This window comes from Sebastes umbrosus, chromosome 8, assembly GCF_015220745.1.
Source record: "Sebastes umbrosus isolate fSebUmb1 chromosome 8, fSebUmb1.pri, whole genome shotgun sequence".
Lineage (NCBI taxonomy): Eukaryota > Metazoa > Chordata > Actinopteri > Perciformes > Sebastidae > Sebastes > Sebastes umbrosus.
Genome location: NC_051276.1, coordinates 6,289,101 through 6,307,419, shown reverse-complemented (window position 1 = coordinate 6,307,419; position 18,319 = coordinate 6,289,101). Strand labels below are relative to the sequence as shown.

Here is an 18,319-nt window from a genome sequence, read left to right as displayed (position 1 = left end):
GGCTCTTTTTTTTCCACTGAAATGTTTAAACTCAATGAAGTGTTCTCCAGCCAACTGTTCCTTTCTGAACTAAAACCAAACAAAGTTCCCGGCAACTGCAAAAACAAAGAGCGCCACAACAATTAGATGGTAACAATTAAATATCATTATGTTGTAATTAATCTGCGCACAATTCATTAAATACTAATTCCATATGAAAATCGGGGGAGAGAAGAATGCCATCAATACGCTGCTTTAATTAGCATGTGATTGACAGCGTGCTGAAATGGAGAGTTTTTGTATAGGATGACTCGGCCTGTGTGTGTGTGTGTGTGTGTGTGTGCGTGCAAAGTGGATCATCTTAAGTGTGTAAAGATAAACTCCCCTCTGTCTGTTGATGGTAATTAAGTTTGCTCCCTGTGGGGTTGCTGGTATGGCCAGGTTGGGGCGGGGACGGGTGAGGGGGTGGGGGGCATGATCTGTGCTAATTGTTGTACATGAGAGCCTGTTTTGGCTCCTGATGAGCACTGCGGGGCCCCTGTGTATGTGTGTGTGTGTGTGTATGTGTGTGTGTGTGTGCGTGTGTTCAAGAGGTATGAAACTGAATGGAGCCATATGACTACGGGTCACACCCAGAGTGCCGTTGCTAGGATACCGCATCTGAAGCATCATGGAGGGGTGGTACCGGGGTACTCCATCTTCAGCCACCCCCCCCCTCCACCACCACCACCACCACCCTGGTCCTGCTTACTCCCCTCTGTCCCCCCTCGGCCACTTCCCCCTGGGGTTTGTCTGAATGGCCTGGGCTGACAGGGGCTGAATGCTGCGGGGGTGACAGGGGGGTGGTGTCCTATTTGTCCCTAAATGCTTCTCTATAGACCCCTGATAATAGACTGGCTGCCTGTTCCCCTTCCCCACCCGCCCCACCAACCCCTCCGCCGCCACCTTCACCCACTCTGTCTCTGTCTCCTTGTCTCATTGTCTCCCTCCTCATCCCCTCTGTCTCGCTTTCCTCCCTATCATGTCTCCTTCTCTTCCTATCTCTTTCTCTGTCTGTTTTTTTTTTTTTTGCTTTTCTCTTTCTGCCTCTGCACTTCTTCAGGTATAGCAGTCCTCTGATGTATAAGCATTCTTTGCCGCTTGTTAGACTGTGCGGTGCTGCGTTCAAGTGTCGGCGGCGTGCATACAAAAGCAGAAGGTCACTGCTTATTACTCACCTCTCCAGCTCCTCGGCATTGTCCGGCTCGGCTATAGCTGCTTTTGATGTTGTGTCTTTCATGCTTTGTTTGGAGACATAGCTGAGGATACCTTTGATGACCGCAAGCCTGTTAGTCAGGCTGTGTGATAAATGAGAGGTAGTAAGGAAAAGTCTTTTTAATGACACGGGATCTGTGATCAAATAAAAAATAATAAAGCGATGAAACCAATTCGAGCACAAGCTTTGAAAAGAATACAAAGATGGAGCCTCTCTCTCTGTATTCACCGCACACGGAGAGAGGTCACCGACCTGCATCTGGATCGCCCCTCTGCTTAGTGGATTCACTGCAGCAGATGTTTATGTGTGCTTTCACAGTGAAAAAAAAAAGTCTGTTTACTAACTGGAATGTGCATGAGTGCATGCTTGATTTTTCTGTACGTCTGTGTCTATGTGTGAGCATGCACGCCCGTGTTAGGGGTCAGGAGTGAAGATGTTACCCTCTGGTCATTCATCACAAGCGTGACACGCTCTTCCCTGCGCTCCGGTACGCAGAGGCAATGTTTTATAAAAGAATAACACGTCAGCGGGCACCCGCCGGCCATCCATTACCACCCTGTGCAACCTGCAAAGACGTACAATACACTCACAGATCTCATGCAGTCGCTGCGCACCACACTTGTCGTCTGCATATACGATAGCACTCATTGTCCTGCTCATTTTCTTTTGTTTTGGAGGACTTTGTAAAAATGTTCATTGACCTATAAAATCCTGCTTCGTCCTGTGTGATTTGTGTTGTCTTACAAAGGTAGAATGAGGCAGAGGCCCAGGATCCAGAAGCAGAGTTGGTTTATGGGAGCTGAGCAGACCTTGAAAGTGTTGGGTGCTGGAGGGAAAATGTCTTTATCTTCTCTCTCTTACCACACACACACACACACACACTCACACACACACACACACACACACACACACACACAGTTAAGGCTGCCCTTACATGGCTCATCACTCATCCAGCTGACAGCAGCTGCTACCACTACTACCGCTACACACACATTCACACACATTTCAAGTTGTCAGTAGAAAAATAATATAGTGTATGTATGCAAATACACAATGTGCCTCCACATTATGGTGAAACGTATTTGTATAATATATATTATTAAGTGATACAATGTGAGACTAACGAGTACGTAAACATATCACATAATAAGCTGCTGTATGAAAGACCCAACCTGTAATTTTTGGACCAAAATTGCTGTGGACATGATTTAAAGTGGGGGTCTCCGACCTTTTTTCCTCTGAGAGCAAATTTGACAAAATTCTGAAAGATTTTAACAGCACAAAGTTGTACATTGCCAATAGCAGACATAATTTCTGTCTTACTTTTATGGTCCTTTTAATAACGTTTCAGCCACCGCCTCTATTATAATTCCGCCATGGGCAAAGGGCTTTCTGTGTTTCGTAAGGATGCGTGCCACTAAACGAAGTCTGTCTGTTGCTGCGTCGGACTTCTTCGATGGTCTGGTAAACAGAGGCCGTTTCCTTTTAGTGTTGTTTTCAGCTCCTTTACCTTCTCTGTTCGTAGACCGCTATAAGTTGGAAAGATTGGATTGAAAGTTAAACAGGTTAACAAAGTGATTTTGTGTTATCAAATTTATGTACATATTATTTGAACCTTTTGCAAGGTACTCCGAAACGGGTAGCTACACGTCTGAGACCCCTGGTTTAAAGGAGTAGTTCCACATTTTGGGAAAACAGCATAATCGCTTTCTAGAAGCATTAGATGAGAAGATTGATACAGTTCTTATGTCTGTCTGTCATACACGAAGCTGGAGCCAGCAGCCGGTTTGCTTAGCTTAGCACAAATATTGAAAACAGAGGGAAACAGTTAGCCTGACTCTGTAGTCAGGCTAACTCTGCAAGCTGGACTATTTCTTGGCTGGGAACAGTTGCTAGGCAATCAACAGAGACTAAATTACTGCTGCCAGCCTATAAATAGTCTGGCATATAACCCCACATAAAATGGCAAATTGTAAATGTTACACCTATGGATTAAACAAACAATAACGTGTTAATTAGTGAGCATCAGAGGTGTTTCCTTTTGGACTAAGCCAGACTAGTTGTTCCAGTCTTTGTGCTAAGATGACTGGCTGCTGACTCCAGCTTCACATCTAATGGACAAACTGTCAACTATTACCTTAAAGATTTGACTGATATATATAGAAAAATAATGCAATTTGTGTATAACCCACAAAATCAATTTGTGCGTAATTCACATAATTGTGAGCCAGTAAATATAAAGAGTGACGACCGTAGTGTAGGGCGGAGGTTGGGTTGGATGGGTGTGTCAACAAGTACCGAATTTTTGCCCTGGAGACCGGCATTCTTGTCCCGTGTGAAACCAGAAGTCAACATTGATTTATTTTTGTTAACGCCACTTCCGGAGTTATTTTACCCCAAACCGCGATCTTTTCCTAAACATAAGTAAGTAGTTTTGTTACCTAAACCTAAGGAAATAGTTTCCTGTGAAGATGGAAGTTTATTTTGAAAAGACTGTATGCATGTAATGAAATGGAAATTGACACGTGTTGCTGGACACTTGTAGGAAAACAAACAAAAAAGGAGGACTAACTTCTTCGTAAGATATCATACCAGCCATTGTATGAGGATACGTTGGACTGTTTTACTTCTGATGTCACAAACAATTACCAGCATCACAGATGTTAAAGACTTCGGTTTAGTTGTTGTCTAGTGTTGGTTTGTGTATTTAAGCACTATAGCTTTTGGAACAATTGCAGGTGTTTTTCTCATTTGTGGTTTCCCTTTTGTTTGCATTTGCAGTTTGTGCCTTCGGGCGCATCAGTATTTTGGATGCGACAGCTTGTGCTGTGTAAGACGGAACAAGTTGAGGACGTTGTGAGTTATAGAGCTCTTAGACCAGTTTACGAGGACTATTATCTCTCAGTTAGTCTCAGTTTTATGTGCATTTTCTCTGGGCTGGTCTGGAACCATCAATTTAATGCTTTCATAAAGCAAGGTTAGATAGCACTGAATCAAACAGAACACTCGCTGACACTCTCCTCTGCTTTAGAGCTAAAGTCACAAAGAGGAGACGGGAGAAGACGCCGAGGAGAGGCGATGAAAGATGGAGAGACAGTTTTATGATGTCTTTTTAAAGCCAATTTAGCGCAAAAGTTTAGTTTCCAGCTGCAATAACAATCGGAAATGTAGTCGCACAGTGAAACCCAAACAAATATATTTCCCTCTGTCCGTCTTGAGTGTCTGTTGCATGGACACTTTATTGTCTGACATGACTCCGCGTTCATGTATCAAACAGACTTATGTGTTTTGTGAGTCACCCGTTTTCATGGTGCTCATTGCCTGTTTTATGGCGGGCCGTTCCTTTCACGATGTTGCTCTATCACCTGCTGTTTCCTGTCAGCACTCCGAGAGACAAAGACTGTACGAAATGAACGTACTATTCACTTCAAAACAAATCACAAGCAGAGATCGATACGGGTTGAAACGGAGTGTAGTGCTTATGGACAAAACACAGTTTTTCAAGCAGTCTTGATTCCATTTCACCTCATTTATGAGTTGTGTGTGTGTGTGTGTGTGTGTGTGACTCTGTGTAATCCATCTGCTCTAGTGTGACACCTTAATTTTGAATGCTGGTGGAGACACAGCAGGCCGAGAGAACAAATGGATGAGGGTGGCGAGGAAAGAAGGAAAGGAGGAGTAAGTAAGGAGAGAGTAAAGAAAGAAAAGTGACCCAAGTAGAGATTTTGTTGTGTCTAAGGATGCAGTGGCAGCACTCTCTGACAAGGAAGAGGAGATTTATCACCTCTCAGTGGTACCTTACACCCTGACAGCACGGCAATGTGAGAATCCCCCCGACACACACACACACAAACACAGATGTACCCTGGTGTGTTGACTGTGTGTGTGTGTGCGTGTGTGTTGTGACAGGCTGCAGGTTCTTTTGTCTGGCTTTGACGAGTACGTCATTAGCAGAGACGAGGAGAGACAGAGGGCCTCATCAGTATTTAAATAGTCTGACATATCTGCCACCACATTGCTGCTCTCCATTCCCACTTTTCCAGCTCGTCTCCTATCCGTCCTTCTACTTATCCATCTTTCTTCTTCTTCTTCCAGCAGGCCGCTCACGTGCTCTGTCAATTCCCTTTTCTGCTCTTTATATCAGTGACTGTGAAATGTATTCCCTTTTCTTTCTCTTGTTTTGTCTCAGTGTGTGTTGGAATTTGTCACACAGTGTTACCTGCTGTGCCCGGCTACCTGGTGTAAAGTATTAGATTCTCTTTACTTTGGCTGCGCTGAGTGAGTTTTTGGCTCTAGTAAAATTCAGCGTGGCAACAGGCCAGAGGCTAAATCTGAGTTCAAAATGATCCAGAATCTTTCTGGCAATATTCCACGGAAATCATAACAGCTATATCTTCGTAAGCTTTACGCTCATCTAGCCCCAGAAAGAGGCAGCTCTTGTTGCAGCAGCCTGACGTTAGTCTTGCTCATGCATAAGCTACTCATCGCAGCAGCAGCAGCAGCAGCAGCAGCAGCAGCAGCGAGTCACTTTGTGCAAAGAAAGTACTCAAATCTAAAGGAAAAAAAAACACAAGTCAGGACTCGGGCTTAATTGTGATTCTGATTTGAATGAGAAAGCACCTTAACAAAAGGGCCATCCGAGGCAGAGAGGTAAAAGGCTTTACCTTTAACAAGCGCTGCGCTAAAACAACTCTGAGCCTGAAGAGGTGCGCTCTGAAAGGCATGTATAAAGCTCTTTGTAAGTGTCTGCTTATGAGTGTGTGTGCGTATAGCATTTGTACATGTGTTTGTATGTGTGCATGCCACATACACACACACACACACACAGGGGTGATTTATTCCAAGCACAGGGCAGGTAAATTGAAGCAGGCCTTTCAGGTTGGTTTTCAGCTCCAGGTCTAATGAGAGCAGCGTTTCCCGTCCCTCCAAACAATGCCTGCTGTCTCTTAAGAGCCCTTCCACCCGCCTGCAGCCGAGCCACTCTACATTAGATCTGTGGCCTGCAGCAGCCACTACAGTGAAAGGCCTCAGGCTCTGAAATGGCTGTTTGATTCTCTCCCTGCTTTGCCTCTAAATGAATGATTTATTGGCTGTCAATGAGGAGGCCAAGCGTAATGGACAAAAGCAGCACTGCAGAGCCCCAGTCAAGAGGATGTTGTTGTGGATGTTCTCTTTGAGGATCTCTCTGCCTCCGTCTGAAACTGTAATGAAGAATAAACATCCCTGCTGGTGCCAGACCAAAGATAGTTGGGCTGCATTAGGAATCGTAAGACTTCTTGCACCTTTTAGCCCCTAATAGAAGCATTTTTTATTTTTCAAATCTAATTCACAGTTTTTGAGAAATTGTTGAGGGAAATGATGCGCATTGTCACAATATTGGGGTAACGTTGCTTTTAAATTGGTCATGTAAATTAAAATGGGGAAAATGAGCTGGATTTCTGAGCCCCAGATGCAGAACCATGTAGGCTATCAGACACACCAATTCCTTCTGCTAGCACACGGCTTCAATCAATTAAGGCTGCTGAGTAACCTACCGCACTCACACTGTGACTGGAGTGGACGCAGGCGGCAACGGAGACGTGTTATTTAAAATCCCCACTGCTTTTGTTCCCGTAAAAAGGGGACATTAACACCCGCTCGTCCTTTGGCCTCCCGCTTGTCATCCAAACGGCTAATTTCTCCAGATCCCTCTAATCCCCCAGGAGGGACAGCAGGGCTCGGGGCCAGCAGGGACGAGGGCCTCAGAGGCCGCACGCCACAATAGAGAGTCGATGGGTGCTTTTAGAATTGACGTTCTAAAACGTGCCTTTGTTTGCATCATGCTCCCTGGTGTCCCGCCTTTCAGCGGCTCTAATGATAAGTGACAGGCCATTAATTGAAGCTCTTTAGGAAGCCATCATCAGACACACGTCTGATCCTTCTCCACTGAGACCAGTATAACAGTGTTGCAGGATGGGAGATGAGAAAATTGTGGGGTTAGGTTGCTTATCGGATTGATTTTATTGGTGCTTGTAAATTGCTCGTATCTCAAAAAACAAAGGAGGAGGATATTATTGGCTGGAAAACATATATTTTTTTCTCTTTAGCCTAATTACCAACTGCCCCATGTGCTTCTTTTGAGTGGACAAATTAAAATTTCATGTCTGTATTTTTTTTTTTAAAACAATGTGATGCTTAATGCAAGCTGCATGTTGGATGATTTAAAGAACTTACTGTCACAGGAGGATTTTCCATAACGCTACACTACAGTTTTCATTTGTTTTCTCTGCTTTTGTGATAATTTATTTTTTCTTTAACTAAAGAAAATACAATGCAAATAGTAAAAATCTTGTCTTATTACTAGGTCATTTGTTGCTCCAATGTATTTTACAAACCTTACAAGAGACAAAAGGAAAGAGAAATAAATCAAATATAGATGTACATAGCAGGCCAGAGTCTACATAATATTTACTCCAAAACATAACATATCACGTTCATAAAGCACAGTGTGGCACCATCAACTGTTTTTATTTAGTTTTCAATGCGTGTTCTCACTGTGAGCTTTAGTCTTCCACTTCTCAACATTCTCCAGCACAAATAAACACCAGCAGTGTTTCTCGCTGCAGCGGTAGCCGACTATAATTAGAAAATTGCTTCCTTTGCTGATGTAAGGATGATATAAAAAAAAAAGAAATCATCATATGTGTTTACTGAGCTCTTGATAAGAAAATAAGTAGAGGGATATTACAATGCACTTGTCCCTATATACATTATAATGATATAAATGTAAAGGAATTATTGTAGGACTGGGATTGGGAAGGAACACCAGTATGCATAACCAAAAGATGATTCGTGTCAACTGCTTGTTTGTCACCCGTTGGTCTGTTAGATGTTGTAAAGGGTGAGCGAACAAACGCAGCTATGCAATTGAATGTTGTCAATTTGTGCCTAAATGAACAGAGGACAAAGATAAGGAAATATGTGGAAAAGTTAAAATTACCCACAAAGATGTTCTCACAATAATATATTTGCATAATTTTGATACATTAGTGTCGGTTGTTTATCTGCAGTTTTGCTTTAGAAATAAGGAAGAGCAATTATTAGATGTTTATTATGATGTTTATTTATCATTAGATTTAAACTGCACATGGATTTATTTAAGTGGAAATAGAGTAAAAAAAAATAAACATAATAAAATTAGGAAGTGTTTGATTAAACAGATATTTTTCAATCTGCGTATTTACATCCACACTTACCTTAAAAAATGTCTTGCCTTTTTTTTATAAACAACATCATAAAGGACACTGTCATCTCCCCAGTGACAATGTCATAATCTACAAGGTCAAAACAGTCACTGGTCACAATAAATAGCCCCAAATAATCTCAACTCCAGAACTGAAAACCTGCATTGAATTTATTCTACATCCCCAAGTCCAGTCATCCAGCTCCAGCTCATTCCCCTCCAACCAATTTACCATCTGTGCATCTCTCCATCTTCTCCCTAAAACAGGGAAGGAAACAATTGTCGCTGTTTGGGTTTTAGGGGCTAAATGATGTCGCTAATCACCAGCTTTTAGTGGGGCTGATTTATGGAAGGGACATGAATTGTTATAGGCTGACTTGTGTGTGTGTGTGTGTGTGTGTGTGTTTGGGTAGGTGTCAGAGAGGCAGCCTGTGGGATAGGCTAAATAGTCCTATTATTTATCGTCTCAGAGCGGCCTCTCTGAACGGAAGAGCGGCTCTCCAAATTGAAATATAGCTGAGTTTACCCTTCTGATTACCGCAGTAGTTTACTCCCAGCGCCCAAGGAGATCATTAAACAATGGCCGCCACCAGCAACTCAGCACCCCATTATGGCCCAGGATAAATGCTCACAGTTTGCCTCACAGGCATCATTTCCCCCCACCTTCCCCAAAAAAAAAAAAAAACTTCATCAGTTGTTTCCTCAACCCAGGCTGGCATCAAAACAGCAATTGTGTCTTGACCGATATGGATTTCTACGAGAACGATTCATTGTTTTCTAGATGAGAAACGGCACTCAAAGTCCCAGCTAATGGATAAAGCCATTTTGAGAGTAAACTGGCCAGCTAATGTTGTGACAAGCACTGTAATTGGTTTAAAATTCTCACAAGATGATTAAAATATGTTAATGGATTATGAACAAACATTGAGCACACATGAGTGCCTTACTGTCCTTATTATTGCTTTATAAACGCTGATATTGCACTGAGCCACCAAGACAAGATACGTAACATTGAGACAGCTAGTAAACGTCTAAAAAATCAAAACAAATAATTTTATTTAGTGATTTTAAAGCTTTTGTTTGTTTGTTTTTTTAACAGTTTTTTGTGTGTTTATGGTTGAATTATGAGCATCTAAAGAATTAAAGGGATAGTTCATGTGTTTTCATAGTGGGGTTGTATGAGGTACTTATCCATAGTAGGTGTATTGCCTACAGTAGATGACGGTTGGCACACACTAGTTTGGAGAAACAGACAGGAACACCAGCACCAGAGCAAAGCAATACAGTGTTGTGGACTGGGACGGCAGAAAAACGTATTCTAGCCCCCAAAAAGAAAGGCTCACCTATAAAAAAATATATCTGTTTAAAGTGGCAGTAGGCAGTATATTTTTGATCTAGCCCGTGACGGGAGACTTTGACCAATCACAGGTCATTTCATTAAGAGAGCGTTCCTATTGGCTGTGCTCTTGTCATGTGACTGGAACTTGGCGTTCCTTCACCAGATTTCACAATGACGGTGGCGTCACAAACCTTGTTATTTTACAGCTAAACCGTACACTACAAGATGATTCTGAAAACATTTGAGGCGAGAAATAGGCATTAATGTAACATAATAATGATTCATATTTGATCAGCGCTGCCTAGTTTGACTGTTTGATCGGAGTGTGCGAGTGATTGACAGCCGGCTCTCATAGACGGCAGCTGGACAGCAGACCTCAGATCAGCTCTTACTGCTTGTTTTCCTCTGGTCTGTGAAATCTTGCAGATGCCGTTATGAGCACCGGAGGACACTGGAGGACACAGTGGCACATGATTCTTTTCAGGTTACCTGTTTCATGTACTTATGTCAGGATATAGTGACCGTTTTATAAAAATAACTTTCTCAGAACTCATTGTTGCTCCAATCTCGCCTACTTCAGCTTTAAGTGTACGTTATATTTAGAATATTTTCCGATGGTGAACTGAACTGAAAGTGAATCGTATCTATACTGTTTTAGACATCTGAGTCTGCTGGCTTTGGAGAGAGCAGAGATAAATTTCAGTTCAGTTCTCCATTGGAAAGGAAAAGGAAAGGGCTGTCTGACCGCAAGATAAAGCAGTGAAATTATTCTAAGTAATAAAGTGTACACTTAAACCGCTTTTTTTCCTTTTAGGTGGCTAAAATACATATTTCTGCTGTCCCCATCCACAGCAGTGTATTGCTTTGCTCCGGTGTCGGCACTTTTGTCTTTTTCCCCAAACTGGGGCCGTGCCGACCGTCATCTACTGTAGATAATACACCTACTATGGATAAGTACCTCATACAACCCCACTTCAAAACCCCCAAACTATCCCTTTAAGACAGCCACTGATGGTGATTTGAGAGAAACGTGTTATCTCAGTGGAACCACGTCTCATCCCATCCCAGCCATCACCATCACCCGGCATTTCCACAATGACCTTTTGCAGGCGTGATGTTGGTCGGGGTTGCAGGCTGAGTCCTTCACACGCTGCTGCTCTGATTACCGCAACATCTGTAACATAAACAGTAGAGCAGGACATCAGCACAGCAGACCTAACAGCCATGACAATGAAGTGACAGTGTCAGCTCAAGACAAGATGACAATGATGTTTCTGTCTCACTGTGTTGATTATGCACTGTACAGTGTGTCTCATGGAGCTAGAGGCTGTTCTGGATAAATGGGGGATGATGCCGCGGCGGCGTACATCATGGCAGCTTTTTATGTCACTAAATTAAACCTTGACCCGTGATTACTTCTGTGATTAATGCGGACTGCACAAAAACATTTCTGATAGGAGCGTGGCACAGTCTGGTTTGTGCTGCAGCATGTTACCCCGAGAGATGTCTGAGGCTTTATTAGAAATTAGTATGTATGTTGGTACACAAGTCAGCCAGGACCGGCAGGAGAATCATCCCCAGTAATAATCAACCTTATTTGATAATAGCAGGATAAGAGAGAAATAGGCTTGCATACTGCTGAAACTGGAGCTAATATGATGAGTTGGCTCTGGAGAGGCATTTTATTGAGCTGCCGAATGGAAGGCTGAAGCTTTGTAAAATTAGCAAAGCAGTCTTTAAGGTAGCGTAAAGACACCGCTCATGAAGTTTATAGTCATCAAATGCTTGTGAAACTCTTCACAAAAAAAAGAGCCAAATGATTTATAATGAAAACCATGTTGTTGTTTAGCATGTCTGTAAAATAAAGGAGCAGGTTTGTACTGTTTAGTGGGTCTCCATCTCTCCGATGTAGCAGGCTGTTTTTGTGGCTGTTGTTGCTGTCTGTCCTAACACATTTACCTTAAGCCATCAGCACTCATTAAATGCCTGCTGGTGCAGGGAAACAAAAGGCTGCCTGGCGAGCCAATATGCGCCTCTGACACGTCAGCCAATCCCCAGACGGTCCGCAGAGCCTGGCTGCGCCGCGGAATTCTCAAACATATTTTTCTAATTTATGGATGGATAATAAATCAACATTAAGGCTTGGACAACGAGTTATACATCAGAGGGAGATGGCTGCAAACTGGGCCACAATGCAGCAGAGGAGACCAGGCGCACATCTGCACTAAAGTCACACTGTGTGCGTGTGTGTGTGTGTCGTGTGATTATGTGTAAATATGTATGCGTCTTCACTGCCAAACTCAGTTTAATTTCAACCTCTAAGTTGGTGGAGAAGCAAACATTTTTAATGTCACTGCTTAGAGGTGGCGAGTATGAATATTATGAATAGGAAATAAGACCGTTTGGATTTACTACTGGAGGGATGGTGCTTTAAATGCTTCATAAAATTTAACACTATGAAATATGCGCACGTTTGCATTTTAATGCCCATGAATTGGCCTTTCACTGATGTGGTAGGTCACTGGTTCTATACGGGGGCCTATGTTCTATAGCCCTGCATTTAGTAGCCAGGGTTTAGGAGGGAAACCAGTATCCTTCTGCTGATTGATTGACTGTTGCCTCGCTATCTTCATTCTTCTGAGTACACATGTCAGCAACACATCCATAAGCCTGTTATACCACGGCTTGTATTGTGGAGAGATTGTCTCTGTGTGTGTTTTGATATCAGATCTATCGTTTTTCATTGACCTGTCAAAAACTATTTATATTCCCGATGAAGATCCAATCTGCATCATTTAGGAGGAACAGGTTTTTATTTTAAATGAATTAATTTTGTCAGACACCTTTTTTTAATTAGTCACATTTATTTCTCTCAATATAACTTTAGATATGTAAATTTAAAATTCATCATCGTTTAATGAGATACTGAATATTAAATGATTCCAAGGAATATTATCTCTAATATTTTATTTTACCCAGAAAAAGAAATGCAAGTTACAAAATGTGCAACTCTTTTGATAAGCTGTAGACTTTCTCCCCTTACTGTCTGATTCCCTGTTTGTGCCTGTTTCAAATCAATATATTAGTTTATTTAAACAACAAAAAAAAACAGTTTGAAAATGTAAAATATTCTTATCTAATTTATTTAACCAGCAGAATATTTTCTCTCTAACTTGCAACTTTGAACTGAAGCATTTCAGCACCACGGACACACAACTGCTGATCAGGACATAAAGTGCCATTTTAAAAAATGTTGTGATAATCTAAATGTAATGCTAATGTTTTATTTGCATTTTTAGAGTTTTTTCTCCTTTGCTTTCATGTCACTATCACAACACTGATGGTGAGTTTTGTTTCTTGTCGCTCTCACTCTGTCGAGCGTTTGATGCATCGTGCGGCTAAGCTAGAGCTCCACTCTAAAATTATTAGACCTAATCATTCATTAACCTCCATTAGACTGATAGGAGGGTAAACCTAACGCCTGATTACATCCTCACTGTGTATGTGTGTGTGTGTGCATGGCGATGAATGTGTGGATGTTTGTGGGAGTGAAAGATGCACCCTATACATTTCTCCACACCCTGCACACACGTCTTTATTGTATTGATACACAGTAAACAGTTTCCGTGTGTGTGTGTGTGTGTGTGTGTGCATGCATGTGCAGTGGAAAAGGTTTGTCATTCATTAGAGTGGAGCACAATCAGAGCTAAACTAGCCATGGCGGCCTGACTCATTATAAGCTGAAGGTTTATTTAAAACCTCACACTGCCTCATTCCCAATCCACTCACCGCCATATGCATACAGTAATTACACAAGTGAGGAGGAGGAGAAGGTTGGTGAGCTGCTGCTGTGTGTGTGTGTGTGTGTGTGTGTGTGTGAGAGAGAGAGTAGGAGAGAGTGAGCATGCAAGCCTGTGCGTATGATTATTTTTCATTCCATGTTTCGCCTGAGTTCTGCCCCTATAACTGAGGATCTAATCAATCTGCCGGCTATTAAGTTTGTTAATTGATAATGCATACTAATTAGGCCTGGCTCCGTTACCACAGCGACGACGAGAAGGTGATTGTAGGCAGGAGTCCAAATGGACTTTTAAAGCAGGGAGCGTGAGGTGGAAGCCATCAATGCCTGTGCATGTACACGCACATGCTCATGGCACCTAAACGCACACACACACACACACACACACACACACATAAACACACACACATGCACACACACATGTAAGCAAAAATGCATTAAAAAAAAGAAACTGTTGGTGGAGTGACGTCATCCAGCTGTGTTGACCTATGTCATCATGTGTAATATACATACAGCCAAAAAAAAATTATATATTACTTATTACTTATTTAGCATTTATAATCAATCACTTTAACAAATGGTTTATAACACACTACAATGTAGTTATAAGAAAATATAAGGACATTATTAAGTGTTTATTAATAGACAATATTTGTCAACATTCGTAAGTTCTCCGCTAAGACGCATTTTACATTATTATTACAGTTGTGTTTAACTATTAGGGCTGTCAATCAATTAAAATATTTAATCCCATGATAGTCCATGATTAATTGCAAATTAATCACACACTTTTTATCTGTTCAAAATGAAACTTAAAGGGAAATTTGTCACATATTTAATACTCTTATCAACATGGGAGTGGACAAATATACTGCTTTAAGCAAATGTATGTATATATTTATTATTGGAAATCAATTAACAACACAAAACAATGACAAATATTGTCCAGAAACCCTCACAGGTACTGCATTTAGCATAAAACATATGCTCAAATCATAACATGGCAAACTCAAGCCCAAAAGGCAACAACAGCTGTCAGTGTGTCAGTGTGCTGACTTGACTATGACTTGCCCCAAACTGCATTTGATTATCATGAAGTGGGCATGTCTGTAAAGGGGAGACTCGTGGGTACCCATAGAACCCATTTTCATTCACATATCTAGAGGTCAGAGGTCAAGGGACCCCTTTGAAAATGGCCATGCCAGTGTTTCCAGACCAAAATTTAGCGTAAGTTTGGAGCGTTATTTAGCCTCCTTCACGACAATCTTCGGGTATCTTCACTCTAGCTTTAAAACTGAGACCGCTACAACCTCCGAAAGAAATCAGTGGCGTTAAAACGATTTTGCGTTAACTTTGACAGCCTTATTAACTTTATATTCATACATTCAGTATCTGTTTATACGCCAGCCTCTTCTTATAGGTGCCCACAGTTGCAGTTGTTGACAAATACAGTAATAAACACTCATATCTGCTTACAATGCATTATAGTGTGTTATAAACCATATATGATATGTCTATACACTACTTATAAATACTAAATGGTGTGGCTGGGGATTTTACTGAAAAAAGGTTATTTCTAATAAGATACCCATTATAAACAGTTTGTAAATAACTAATGGCTTCATTAATGGTTAATAAATATTTACTAATGCATCATAGATTTGTCATAGGCCGTTTAATAATAACAACTTTAGGATTGCCAATCTGTAAACAAAATATTAATATTAAAAAAAACAGTGTGTAACATTAGGGGGATCTTTGGCAGAAATGTATTATAATATTAATAAGTATGTTTTCTTTGGTGTATAATCACATGAAACTAAGAATTGTTGTGTTTTTGTTACTTTAGAATGAGCCGTTCATATCTACATAAGGAGCAGGTCCTCTTCACAGAGCTGGCTGCCATGTTGCTACAGCAGCCCAGAACGGACAAATGGAAATAGATAGGGCCTTTCGCATTTTAATTTTTTGCATCGGCCACGTAGTTCTCCTACAAAGCAGTTACACAAACCAAGTAACAGGCAGTCAGAGAGGGTCACCACAGCTTGGCACGCGAGAGCAGTTTCAGTTGGTTGCAAACTGCAACCTCGCCACTAGATGCCGCCAGATCCTACACACTGCACCTTTAAGTTAATATATCAGTTGTGTGATACAACTAAGTACACATGCTTGAATTAAGTACAACTTGTTGTTTACTTGAGTATCTCCATTTCATAATACTTACCACTATATACCATATACTAATACCACTATCAAGTAAGTAATATATTGTTTTTACTCCACTATAATTATTTGACAACTTTAAAGTTACTTTACAGACTTAGATTTTACATACAAACATGGGGAGCTTATAAGATACAGTATTATGTAATGTTATATATTAAGCTACACAACAGTATATCAAATAGTTCAAATTAGCCCCCAATACCATCACCACCACCACCAACAATAAACAGTAAAATGCTGCTCACACATAGTACATCAGTAAGAATAAGCCAATAATATAATATATAATACTATAGCACAATTTTTTTAAATACATTATGAGTACTATTACTTTTGATACTTTAAACACATTTTGCTTTTAATACTAATATTACTGAAGTGTTAGTTGCATGGAGTCTTTTTATATTCCAGCATTGCTACATTTGCTTATTGAGTAGGGTCTCAATACTCTTGATTTATGAAAATATTTAAATTTTTAATTACAGACTTAATTGTTTATTAGAAAAACTAAATTTTTAACAAAAAGAAAAGATAAAAATCAGCCAAAGGGATTTTTCACAACCTGGCAACTCAAAACTTGTTGTCATTAATGGCTTGTGACTGATCTATAAAACATTAGTAAATTATTATTTAACCATTGGTAAAGCCATTAGTTACTAAAGGTGCCTTATAAGAAAGTGGTACCAAAAGAACATTCAGTGTAGTAAAACCACCACATTTAACCACAGCGGCACTGATGACAGTTAGATCCCAATAATGGAAAAGTCGAAAGCAACATAATGCAAAAGACCAAAAAAAAGATTCAATTATTCTGCAGCCTAATGGAACAAAGTTGATCTTAATTGCAAAACAGCAATTTGTGTTACATTCGAGTACATTACACAACACCGACTCAAGTAGCAGGTGTGTGCTTTAATCATGTGTGTGTGCTTTGCCTCTGTTTGTCTAGCTCACTGCCTCTCCATTTGTTTTGTGAATTAGATATAGACACACTCGGAAACACATGCACGTGCACACATGCACACAAACCATTTATCACCTGCCCGAGACCCTGAATTATTATCTCTCTGGTTCAAGGTCAAGGAGATGCAGCAGGTAAATTGAAGTCTGAGAGGTCAGCGCGGTTTGATCTCTCTGTTTCTTCGTATACTCCTTTTGGAGAGAGAAAGCCAGGAAAAGGACTGGTGTTCTTTCTTTTTTCATGACGGTGATGATAAAGACATTACCTTGATTCGTCTCTGACAGGCCTCGTCTCTCCTCAGTTACGTCTATAACCTCATCCCCTCTGACCCGTGTCACTTCCTGCTGTCCAACAGGAAGTAGTCCCCTTGGCTCACCTCTGCACATGTTGTCACACCAGAATGTCACAGCTACTCAAACATCACTCCACCTTGTTGACGGTTATGTGAGTGCGTGAATATACACAGCAGAGACAGTTAAGGTAGTCAGGGCTCGTCTGTTTGTCTATTGCTGTGATGTTACTGTGCAGAGGAGGATATTACCCTCATTACCTCGTGATGAAGAGCTCAGTAGATGGTCATATCACTGATTTATCCTGCCCGCTTTGTCTGTGTGACTGATGGCGTTGTACACACAGGCCAATCCCTCATCAAACTATTCAGTCTTTGACAGATTGGGCTTTATAAATGAACCAAACATGTTCGGGAAGATTAAATCGCCTTTACAAAACCATTTTAATTGAGTCATCTGTATGTTTTGATTTCCTCTTAGATATTTTTTTTAGGGGGGGGGTTGTGTTTCATCCTCTGGATGTAGATTTCCATCTCATGGCTTTGTTAAACCACACATATGAAAACACAGTTCTGCTATGCTCTCTTCACCCTTCCTCCAACCTCTTATTACTTTTTCTTTGCCTCTTTTTCTTGCTCCCTCTCATCACCGTCCCCTGCTCCGTGTATCTCCAAATGTGCATGTGTTGCATGCTTTGTGTGTGTGTGTGTGTGTGTGTGTGTGTGTGTGTGTGTGTATTCACCGGGCACATGGCTGCACGCACGTGTGTATTTGTACTCGGCGAGCACTGTGCGTGTGTGCGTGTGTGTGTGTGTGTGTGTGTGTGTGTGTGTGTGTGTGTAAGGGGGGGGCAGAGCAGCCAGCTGGGTTGGAGGGGTAATAAAGAAGGAGAATCAATAGGCCATGCAGTAGAGCCAAGGTGCTGCCATTTATCACACCGCCTCCATGACTTCCATCATTCATCATGCCCAATGAGGCAGCAAATAGGAAAATGACTATTTGTATCAAACACATCTGCACTCATCCACTGAGGTATTTTATTCCCATTAACTCAAAGAGTAGAATACGCCAGTTTCAGCTGCTGCTGTTGTTGTTGCCGCTGTGTTTGTGTGTGTGTGTGTGATTTCTATTTGTTCAGGCTTGTAGTTGTAGATTCATTGGGAACACATTCATGGCTGCTGTTGTTTTTTCCTGGAAAAAAAGAAAACGAATGTGTGCTGTGAGCCCTCCAATCCCTGTGTTGAGGTG

The 18,319-nt window shown here is 41.3% G+C and overlaps 1 protein-coding gene across 1 annotated transcript in view; it reads left to right on the top strand.

Moving 5' to 3' along the window:
• LOC119492627 (homeobox protein orthopedia-like) overlaps window positions 1-18,319 on the top strand; it is a 68,658-nt gene that overhangs the window by 29,546 nt on the left and 20,793 nt on the right. The gene's annotated exons all lie outside the window — the stretch shown is intronic.